Source organism: Camponotus vicinus, unplaced genomic scaffold (assembly GCF_025532165.1).
Source record: "Camponotus vicinus isolate PSW18456_S1 unplaced genomic scaffold, iyCamVici1.0 SCAF_3, whole genome shotgun sequence".
Lineage (NCBI taxonomy): Eukaryota > Metazoa > Arthropoda > Insecta > Hymenoptera > Formicidae > Camponotus > Camponotus vicinus.
In genome coordinates this window covers 8,899,050-8,910,690 of record NW_028141967.1, presented here as the reverse complement: position 1 = coordinate 8,910,690, position 11,641 = coordinate 8,899,050, and the positions used below count along the sequence as shown (strand labels likewise).

Genomic DNA, 11,641 nt, shown 5'->3' with positions numbered 1-11,641 from the left:
CGTGAGCTGATTATTGAAAAAAAAATCCAGAGGCGATCTAATTTGTATGTTGGTTATTCAAAAAAAATTCGAAAAGCGATCTTAATTTGTGTGCTGGTTACTTTCAAAAATGTTTTACATCAGATACGATTTGCCTGTGCATTCTGGAAGCGAAATTTAAACGAAATTTAATTCAGAGATCATAAAGACACTGCCTCAACTAAAAGGCATATTTGATAAGAATAAAAATCCAGATAAAATGAATCATTGAACCGATTTTTACACGTTATAAGAGAATTCTTATTTTGAAAGTGTGCTATATTATATTGCGATAATTCTTATATAATTGTAGCATGTCATATAGCGACAAAAGCTAACAAATTATTGAGCAAATTATACTGATCGCTGGCGATTTTTTTGATAACACCAAGCTTCGAATGTACGATAGCTTACCCGGCTGTGTGGTCTATTGGTGCCTAAAAAAAATTACTTTTATTGCCGTTGCCTACAAATAATATAATATTTGAAATGTTTCAACTTGATAGCATATGCTATGAAATTTATGCTGCGGCTTTCCCTACACTACTATAAACTATAGTCTTAGAAGGAAATCCTTGTAAAGAAAAATATTTCAATAATGTGAAATGTACAAAGCAACATTTTTTTTAAATTATAGCAGAAAGTAAATTGCCTTTTCCAAAGGTGAATGTCAGATCAGATATGATAAATGTAAGATATATGAATGATAAATTATTCATATATCTTACATTTATCATATCTGATCACAATATTCTAATGAATATCGTTAGAAAAAGACGCCTCAGTACAAATATCTCATTTGCATATATCGGAGAGACGAAAAAAATATATATTATGGTTGCGTCTGGAAATGGACGATGAAACCTATTATATTATCGATATAAATCTATCATTTCGATGCTTTTGAAACAAAGAATGTATTATGAAAATATTTATATTATTTATCAATTTTACGACATTACACCAATTTGCATAAAACATTTTATATTGTTAGCTTTTGATTATATCGATTTAACAAACGTCGTGCATAAATTGTAATTTGCAGAAAGTTATATGCAAATATCTTTTTTATTGTATATACAGAATGTCGCAGAGTACTATACATATATAAGCGCTTGTGAGGAGCGCAGTAAATTGAAGAAACAAGTCCCATGGCATTTTACGATTTTCACAATAATAGAAATTATAAAATAAATAAATTATATAATAATATTAAATAAAATCGAACGAATGTGTATCTACGTGTGTGTGTGTATATGTGTGTATGTGTGTGTGTGTGTGTGTGTGTGTGTGTGTGTGTGTGTGTGTGTGTGTGTGTGTGTGTGTGAGAGAGAGAGAGAGAGAGAGAGAGAGAGAGAGAGAGAGAGAGAGAGAGAGAGAGAGAGAGAGAGAAGCGCTCGGCCGTTCGAGCTGTCGCATTATCCAGTGTGTTAGGCATTTTGTCGGTGCGCGGCAAGGGGAGGGACAGCGCGGCGTGGCGATGACGTAACGAATGACAACGGCATGTCCCGCTGTTCTTCCCCTTGTCACGTGCCGACGCACGAAAAGCCTAACACGCTGGACCATGCAATAGCTCGAACGGTCGAGCGTTTCTCTCTCTCTCTCTCTCTCTCTCTCTCTCTCTCTCTCTCTCTCACACACACACACACACACACACACACACACACACACACACGTAGATACACATTCGTTCGATTTTATTTAATATTATTATATAATTTATTTATTTTATAATTTCTATTATTGCGAAAATCGTAAAATGCTATGGAACTTTTTTCTTCAATTTACTGCGCTCCTCACAAGCGCTTATATATGTATAGTACTCTACGACACTCTGTATATACAATAAGAAGGATATTTGCATATAACTTTCTACAAATTACAATTTATGCATGACATTTGTTAAATCGATATAATCAAAAGCTAACAATATAAAATGTTTTATGCAAATTGTTTGATGTAATATCGTATTCATAAAATTTATAAGTATATAATATTTATAAATATTTTCACAATATATTTTTATTATATATATAAAGAAACATAGCTAAATGAGAGCAATGATATTAGAATTATGTTTAAATATGTACGCAATAAAGATAGATCTATGCTCTAAAATCGTTGCTTGTGCGAGACGATAGAGCAGTGAAAATGCAACATATTTTTTGTTCCAATAAACACAATGTAAAGAAAAGCTTTCACATTGCTCTTTCTAAAATATGCATGTCTTTTTATTCTAGAAAATACTGTCGGTAACATAACTATAAGTGTTGGTAATGTACCGACACTTTTAGTTATGTTAAAATGAGGGCGCCTACCCGTCGGAGTTCGGCTGCGACTCCGGCATCCTCTTAAGTTAGTTTTCATTAAGTACTTTCCGAGTTATGAGGCTTGAAATAATTTCTTAATTTTACGTAAATCATAAAATATCTTGTAAAATATTCATTTTTCGATTATCTTACCTTAATACTTTTATGTAGAAAATAATGAGAGAAATCAATTGTTGTAAAAGAAACACAGTTATTTTTAAGAAAAAATATGTAATTGTTAATTACAAATTACATATTTTTTCTTTGAAACAACTATGTGTTTTCTTTACACCAAATGATTCCTCTCATTATTTTGTACATAAAAGTATTAAGGTAAGATAATCGAAAAATGAATATTTTACAAGATATTTTATGATTTACGTAAAATTAAGAAATTATTTCAAGCCTCATAACTCGGAAAGTACTTAATGAAAACTAACTTAATTATAGTGTTTTGGAAAGCTCTCGAGATGAGCTACAAGAATGTGCAAAAATATATACGGTATTCCATTTAAAGAAATTGAAGTGACCTTCACGTTACCTTCAAATGACTCTTCAAGGTCAAACCAATGGTACCATTTTATGGCCCCCTCGAAACCAAATAACTTTTGTCTGAAACATTTTTCTTTAAAATGCTTAGTTTTTGAAAGAAAAGGGGTGTACGGATGGTCTAGGACACCCTGTATATGTAGAGAAGAAGGAAGAGAAAACGCCGCGCGCAAGGAGAGAACAATTTGACGAGAGCGCGCTCGCTCCTCTCTCCGACGACGGGGACGGCACTCTCTCGAGCGCCGCTGCTCGATCGATCGTCTCTCCGATCAGAGCGCGCGCGCGCGAGTATTTCCTTTTTTCGTCACATATATTACGACGTATAATAATGACACACGCCCGTCGGGCGAAAGGGAATCCGGTTCCTATTCCGGAACCCGGCAGCGGAACCGCATACAATTCGGGCCCTCGTAAGAGTGTTCGTCGGGGTAACCCAAAATGACCTGGAGGCGCCGTCGGAAGATCCGGGAAGAGTTTTCTTTTCTGTATAAGCGTTCGAGTTTCCTGGAAACCTCTAGCAGGGAGATAGTGTTTGGAACGCGAAGAGCACCGCAGTTGCGGCGGTGTCCGGATCTTCCCCTCGGACCTTGAAAATCCAGGAGAGGGCCACGTGGAGGTGTCGCGCCGGTTCGTATCCATATCCGCAGCAGGTCTCCAAGATAAAGAGCCTCTAGTCGATAGAATAATGTAAGTAAGGGAAGTCGGCAAATTGGATCCGTAACTTCGGAATAAGGATTGGCTCTGAGGAGCGGGGCGTGTCGGGCTTGGTAGGGAAGCGGGTCTGGCTGACGTGCCTGGGCGAGGTGAACGCTCGGCGTTCTCGCGCCGGTCCCGGGATCCGAGCTCGGTCCCGTGCCTTGGCCTCCCGCGGATCTTCCTTGCTGCGAGGCTTCAGTGGCGGCGCGAGCCGTCGTGATCGTCCTCTTCGGCCGCCATTCAACGCTCAGCTCAGAACTGGCACTGACTAGGGGAATCCGACTGTCTAATTAAAACAAAGCATTGCGATGGCCCTCGCGGGTGTTAACGCAATGTGATTTCTGCCCAGTGCTCTGAATGTCAACGTGAAGAAATTCAAGCAAGCGCGGGTAAACGGCGGGAGTAACTATGACTCTCTTAATGGTTGTGGACGTATGTCATATCGCTCTGTGGTCTAAATTGTTTTTCGGTGATTTTAAGTGTGCTGAGAATTGAGAGTGTGTGACCAGCGGACGCATCTAGTGACCGTCTACGCGCGGAGTGGTCGATTTACGCGCGTGGTGTGGTTAAAGTGCCATTTTTCGCATTAAAACTGAGCTACGTGTCACATGTCATATGCAACTTTTGGCGCTTGTAGGTGTCAATGTTAGTGCATATTGAACATAAATATTATGTTTGATGGATTCTGCGGACGTCACTCTACACGCCCAGTGATTTGTTTTATTCGGATCGGTTCATTATAGCCCGAGAAATACGGATTTTTGTTATATATGTGCAGCACGTGGGCTCGCCATATTACTGTTGGGCATTTCTGTTGGTCATTCCCTTAAGGCGGGTTTCCATACTTAAGGCGAATCCGCACGTGCTAGTAACATTCATTCTGATTGGAGTATTGATTTAGACGATCTTAGTGCGTAGTTTGTGCATAATCTGACTCTCTATTATTGATTTTGATACTTTTAGTTCATAAATCGCACTTTCCTGTATATATTGTGTATTATACAGGGTGATTCTAAATAACTTTATGTTTTTGCAAAAACATAATCTTGGCCGAATTCTAAGACGATTTTTCCTTTGGCAAAATTTCGTCCGAAGCTTAGTTTTTGAATTATTAAAGGAAGTAGTTAACGTATGACGGGTCGAATACAAGAGGCAGGCAAGGGTGGCGCGATTCACTGTCAGACGCGGGTGCTTACGCGGGGCGCCTGCTGCGATCAGCTGGTCGCTATACACATACAGACACACATGCGAACACATACATTCTCTCTCTGTCTGTCTGTCTGTCTGTCTGTCTGTCTGTCTCTCTCTCTCTCTCTCTCTCTCTCTCTCTCTCTCTCTCTCTCTCATTCGCTCACTCACCTGTAAATTTTTTTTTTACGAGAGAGGGGAAAATGCATTTTATGCATACCCACCGGTCGATCCAGTGAGTTATGTGGGACTCGAGTACCAAGTCGAATTACTAACTCGGTACTCCCTACCCACTAAAAACCCCTCTCTTTTCACGAATTTCCTTTGACACACTGTCCCTCTGATTTCCCGAGATCTGTTTTCACATAACGTCAAAAAATAGTTATTATTACCTTGTTCGATGACTTTTGATGTATTGCTGTAATTGCTTGAAGGAGAAATGAATTTTCCGATAGATCGTACGTTCTCAAATTTAACGTAGATATCACGTTGCAAAAGACAAGAAATCCACACTAAATTATTAACTGAAAGTTTTTCTTCTTTCATGAACTGTATTCTTTTATAAACTTTAACGTAATCACATTTATTTACTCACTCGATGAGACGAGAAATTTACTAATGACTATCACTAATCACTATTAATCACTGTCGAATAATAACTGTTGGCGATTAAAAATCACTCGATGAAAGAAACACGCGCGGACACGTTACTACACGACGCGACGACGCGACAATGCGACGATAATTACTCGGCGACTGAAAGCAGTTTTTTGTCATGGTAGGTTGCAGTAGGTTAAGGTACTACTGGCGCTATCGAACGCGATCATGTGTTCGATTGAAGAATGCGGTAAACATAATAAACATTTAACATATTAATATTATTATTATCATGAATGTGTCGATGGCCAAATTAAGGAGCTAAAAAAGAAAGCGAACAGGGCGATAGGTCAGGTGTGGGGGATAGGGGAGCGCAGGTTTAGAGACGATTTTAGGAGAAGGATGTTATTGTTTAGGTATTTAGTTTTAGGAATAGTTATGTACGGGGCAGAAGTATGGGGATGGAAGGAAGGAAGGGAGTTGGAAGAGATACAAAAGAAGTATGTCAAATGGTCCTTGAACCTCGACTCCTGTACGCCGGATTATATAGTGTATAAAGAAACGAATGTAGAGAGTATAGAAATGATAACAGGAAGAAGAGCAGTTTTTGAAGAGAAGGCGTTGAAAGAAGGAGATAGGAAACTAATAATAGAATGCATAAAGGAAAGGGAGAAAAGGGGAACGAGTGAGGGAGGGGAGGATGAAAGGGAAGGTTTTTATAGGCAGAACGGGTTTAGCTCTGAGGGAATTAAGCAATTAAGAGTGGGAGATATGGATGTGAGATAATAAAAGAGAGAGAAAGAGAGAGGTTAGGGCAATGGGTGGAGGGTAAGATAAGGAATTCGAAATACAATATACAGTATAAGGAGATTGTAACACTGGGACTGCCGGAATATCTGAGGAAAGAAGGGAGGAAAGGAAGTCAGAAGCTAATAGCAAGGTGGAGGTGCGGGAACGAGGAGGAGAGGAACAAGTACTGGAAAGGTGAAGCTGAAAAAAGATGCCGGATCTGCGAGGAAGAGGAAGGAACAATTGAGCACATAAGGAGTCATGTAGACAGTATGAATATTAGAATAAAGGATATCTTAAGCGAGGAAGGAAGGAAGGGCGCAGTGGGATGGATGGAAGCGGTTAGGAGGAAAAGAGAGGAGAGGACGAAGAGTACAGGGAAGACGTGAGAGAGAGCGAGAGTGTGTGAGGTTAAGGAATTTATGTAAACCAAGTCCCTTGGCTTTAGGCCTTTTGGATAACCAATAAAGATTATCTATCTACCTATTATCATGAATGTGTGTGATAACCATACATCGTATGATATCTATTTAAAAATTAATTAGATTAAATAAGTGTTTTTAAAATATTTATTACTTTTACTATTATCATATAAAATATTAATATTAAATATTTATTTAAGATAATAGTAAAAGTAATAAATATTTTAAAAACACTTATTTAATCTAATTAATTTTTAAATAGATATCATACGATGTATAGTTATCACACACATTCATGATAATAATAATATTAATATGTTAAATGTTTATTATGTTTACCGCATTCTTCAATCGAACACATGATCGCGTTCGATAGCGCCAGTAGTACCTTAACCTACCGCAACCTACCATGACAAAAAACTGCTTTCAGTCGCCGAGTAATTATCGTCGCATTGTCGCGTCGTGTAGTAACGTGTCCGCGCGTGTTTCTTTCATCGAGTGATTTTTAATCGCCAACAGTTATTATTCGACAGTGATTAATAGTGATTAGTGATAGTCATTAGTAAATTTCTCGTCTCATCGAGTGAGTAAATAAATGTGATTACGTTAAAGTTTATAAAAGAATATAGTTCATGAAAGAAGAAAAACTTTCAGTTAATAATTTAGTGTGGATTTCTTGTCTTTTGCAACGTGATATCCACGTTAAATTTGAGAACGTACGATCTATCGGAAAATTCATTTCTCCTTCAAGCAATTACAGTAATACATCAAAAGTCATCGAACAAGGTAATAATAACTATTTTTTGACGTTATGTGAAAACAGATCTCGGGAAATCAGAGGGACAGTGTGTCAAAGGAAATTCGTGAAAAGAGAGGGGTTTTTAGTGGGTAGGGAGTACCGAGTTGGTAATTCGACTTGGTACTCGAGTCCCACATAATTCACTGGATCGACCGGTGGGTATGCATAAAATGCATTTTCCCCTCTCTCGTAAAAAAAAAAATTACAGGTGAGTGAGCGAATGAGAGAGAGAGAGAGAGAGAGAGAGAGAGAGAGAGAGAGAGAGAGACAGACAGACAGACAGACAGACAGACAGACAGACAGACAGACAGACAGACAGAGAGAATGTATGTGTTCGCATGTGTCTGTATGTGTATAGCGACCAGCTGATCGCAGCAGGCGCCCCGCGTAAGCACCCGCGTCTGACGGTGAATCGCGCCACCCTTGCCTGCCTCTTGTATTCGACCCGTCATACGTTAACTACTTCCTTTAATAATTCAAAAACTAAGCTTTGGACGAAATTTTGCCAAAGGGAAAATCGTCTTAGAATTCGGTCAAGATTATGTTTTTGCAAAAACATAAAGTTATTTAGAATCACCCTGTATAAGAGTGAGTTTTAAACTTATATTACGACTCCCGTTTTTTGTTGTGGTTTTTGTATCTGACGGTAGCATAGATTAGTATGTGGTGACATTCTGTGTGCTGTTTGTTGCTTTTGTTTATTTGTCGTCAGGTAGACGAACATTAGACAATTTTCAGCGGTGTCTCTCGGCACTGTTTCGTCCGCTTGATTGAGCCGGGTGATAGGCAAGGAGCAGTCCCGGGGGGTTCCTCCCCACAAGCAGGGCCCTCTGCTCCGAGGATAAAGGAGGTTGGTATGGAGGACTTTCGTCTGCGTACTGGGGTGAGGGGTCTGTTTTTCGAGGACATGGCGCGGTACCACGTGGTGCCAAAAAGATGGCCGTGTTTCCGCCTCAAACTGTTGCGGACATGGAACTAGGTCCGCCGCCCCTAAGTGATGCGGATTTGCAAAATATTAAGGAAGTGTTAGCCGGTCATGACTATAGCTTTGCCTCGATAAATGCGGTCAGCAAGGAGTCTGCCATCAAGAAGAAAGAGTTAGAGGAAGTGATTGCGGCGTACAGACGAGCGGTGGATTGGCTAACAATGGCGTATATTCAGGTTAAGGCCGAGCGGGACACAACTGCCAAGATATGGAAAATGATGCAGGCCGCTTCACAGTGCAGGGATGGTGCCCCCGAGGAGACAAAGGTGATGATCGCGGAGACAATTACCTCCATGGGTGACCGTATAGAGAGCAATATCTTTCGTGCGGTCGGGTCGCTCCCGGCTTCTCAGGCGGCGTCGGATGGATTGACGACGATTGGACGTTCTTATGCCGGTGTTGTTCGGTCTGCGGCTGCAACGATGCCGCAACCTTCACAGGGCCCAGGCGTTGGTACTCGGAGGCCTCTGGAAACGATCGAGGTGGTCCCGGGCGAGGATATACAAAGTAAGCTCCTTAATGCGCAGGCTGTGTGATGCGGTCTTCTCATCGATCAGGCCAGGTGAGGCTGGAATCAAAATCGATCGAGTTGTTAAGGGTCGTAATAAGTCTGTGCGTATTGTGGCTGACCATAATGAAATTAACAGACTTAAGTCTATGTTAGATGGTTTAGGCATGGAGGTCAAGCGGATCGATAAGCTGAAACCTAGATTTTTGATTAAAGACATTCCTATGAGTACGGATAAGGCGCGATTTGTGGAAGATCTAGTCCAGCAGAATCTCAATGGTCTTGGCAAAGAGGATGTTCGATTAATATACTGGTCCATCAAGAATCAGAAAAATTCCATGGCGGTTATATAGGTATCCCCGAGTATAAGGCTATCATTACTCAGTCAGGGACGCATTTATCTCTGTTGGTCCTCCTGCCGTGTGACCGATCACGTACGTGAGGGTTCTCCAGTGTTTTAAGTGTCTTGCTTTTGGACATATAGCCAAAGGATGTCAGGCTGGAGAGGATATATGCGGTCATTGTGGCGACAAACACAAATCCTGTGCGTGTCCTAAAATGGGAGTACGGAAATGTCACAATTGCGAAAAAGCTAAGATGGTGGCGACAGATCATTCGGCCTTGGATTCCTCCGCCTGTCCGATTCTTTAGAGAAAGCTTGGTGATAAAGCGAAGATGGTTTAATATTAGTAAATTAAATTCTCTCTCTCTCTCTTTTATCTACAGCTTAAAGTCATTAGTTGTTCTGCGTACGGGAAGGGAGGTTCGTCGCCTGGCGGAGCCTAAGGGCCCTTCCCCGGGCATATGAATCCGGCCGCAAACACCACCCATGTGATAGCAAATTAAAGACGCATCTCTAACGCGGCAATGGGGCTAGCACCCCCACTCGCTGCGTCCTTTTTCGGGGAAATTTCATTGGTGCTACGATTATTAATAATGAGAGAGATAGTCGGGGAGGTATCTCGGAGCCCCCCCCCCCCAATGAAATCGTTATCGCAGGACCGTCTAGTGGAATAGACTTGGCTGATGATAACACGATAAATCATCCCGAACAGTTTGTGTGTTCGATTTGTCTGCGGTCGTTCTCGTCGCTGATTGGTTTAGGAGTCCACAAGAAGAGGAAACACCCTGTCCAAGCCAATGAGGATATTACTATTGCGAGTATTAAGCCGCGCTGGGCTGAGGAAGAGATTAGGACTCTGGCTATGGAGGAAGCGCGCGCCCCCCCGCAGACGAGATCGATGAATTTGTATCTGCTTGAGAGGTGGGGACATGGAAGAACTCTTGAGGCGATAAAAGGAATTAGAAAAAGGCATTCCTACAAGGAACTTGTCCTTGATTTTAGGAACCAGTTCCTTGCACGAAGGATTGACGAACATGCGGAGCCGGTTGGTGTTCCTCGGTCGATGGATGTTCCCATGGAGCCGTTCCGGCCTGGTTCGAGTTCTGCGAACGACTGGCTGCGAGAGAAGGTCGAGGACATTATACCGGAAATGAGTGGCGGTATTTGGATTCACACTGCTGTGCGTTCTCTTATCGAGGACCGATTTCCGGATGATGCATTGGACGAATGGTGGAGCAACATGTTTCCGGATCTCGTAGCGTCGGGGCGTGATAGGGTCGCTCGTGTTCATCGTGTCGGTGTACAGCTGTCTAGAAGGAAGGTAAGGCGGGCCGAATATCGTCGTATGCAGAGACTCTGGAGCGCTAATATGACTAAGGCCGCTCATAAGGTCCTTGATGGTGATACTGAGGGCCTACCGCATCCCACCCTCTCGGAGCAGTTGGAGTTTTGGAGGCTTGTATTGGCTGCGAGCTCTGTTGAGTGCCCCATTCCTTTGGAGGATGTTTCGGTGGAGCTGGATGAGTTATGGATCCCTATATCGGAGGGGAAAGTCATTGACATCAGGCTCCCCATGTCTTCTGCCCTCGGATTGGACGGAATGACGGTTCGTCGCTGGTTTTCGGAGGTGCCTCCTTAGGGCCACTTTATTTAATATCTTCATGGCGATCGGAAGGGTTCCGGCGAGATTTCGGCACTCCAAAACGGTGCTAATTCCCAAATCCTTGGACCCATCGTCGTATCGGCCGATCTCTGTCTCGGCGGTTGTGCTCCGGCACTTCCATAAAATACTGGCACGGAGATTAGCTGATTCCAACCTGTTGGATATGAGACAGCGTGCGTTTATTGCGGCGGATGGTTGCGCGGAGAATGTAGCGATACTTTCTGCGCTATTGTTTGATGCGCGCACGAGTCGGAGACAAGTTCATGTCCTTACCCTGGATGTTCGCAAGGCCTTTGATACAGTCAGTCATGACGCCATTTCCTATGTTCTACGTGAGCATGGTGTTCTTTGGCCTATGGTTGAATACCTGATCACCCTCTATCGGACGGCTGCGGTCAAACTGCATGTGGACGGGGATTTCTCGGAGGCGTTGTATCCTGGTAGGGGTGTCAGGCAGGGTGACCCCTTCTCCCCGCTGTTGTTCAATCTCGTTATGAACGAGATATTGGCCGAGGTTCCCGATCATATAGGGTACAGTATGCTTGGTCACAATATCAATGCGTTGGCATTTGCAGACGACCTGACCTTGATTGCGACAATGAGAGAAGGTGCACAGCAGTCTCTGGACAGGTTGCGCTTTCAAGATTTGGCTTGGAGCTGGCGCCTGCTAAGTGCACTGCGTTCTCGGTTGTTCCGGCTGGTAAGACCAAGAAGATGAAGGTGCTCACCGAGCCTCAGTTTAGTGTCGGCGACCGTCTAGTTCCTCAGTTGAATA

General features: G+C 42.3%; 1 pseudogene; it reads right to left on the bottom strand.

The window, feature by feature from the left end:
- Positions 1 to 3,228: 3,228 nt before the first annotated feature.
- LOC145968383 (uncharacterized) lies at positions 3,229 to 3,812 on the bottom strand (annotated as a pseudogene).
- Between the last annotated feature and the right edge of the window lie 7,829 nt (positions 3,813 to 11,641).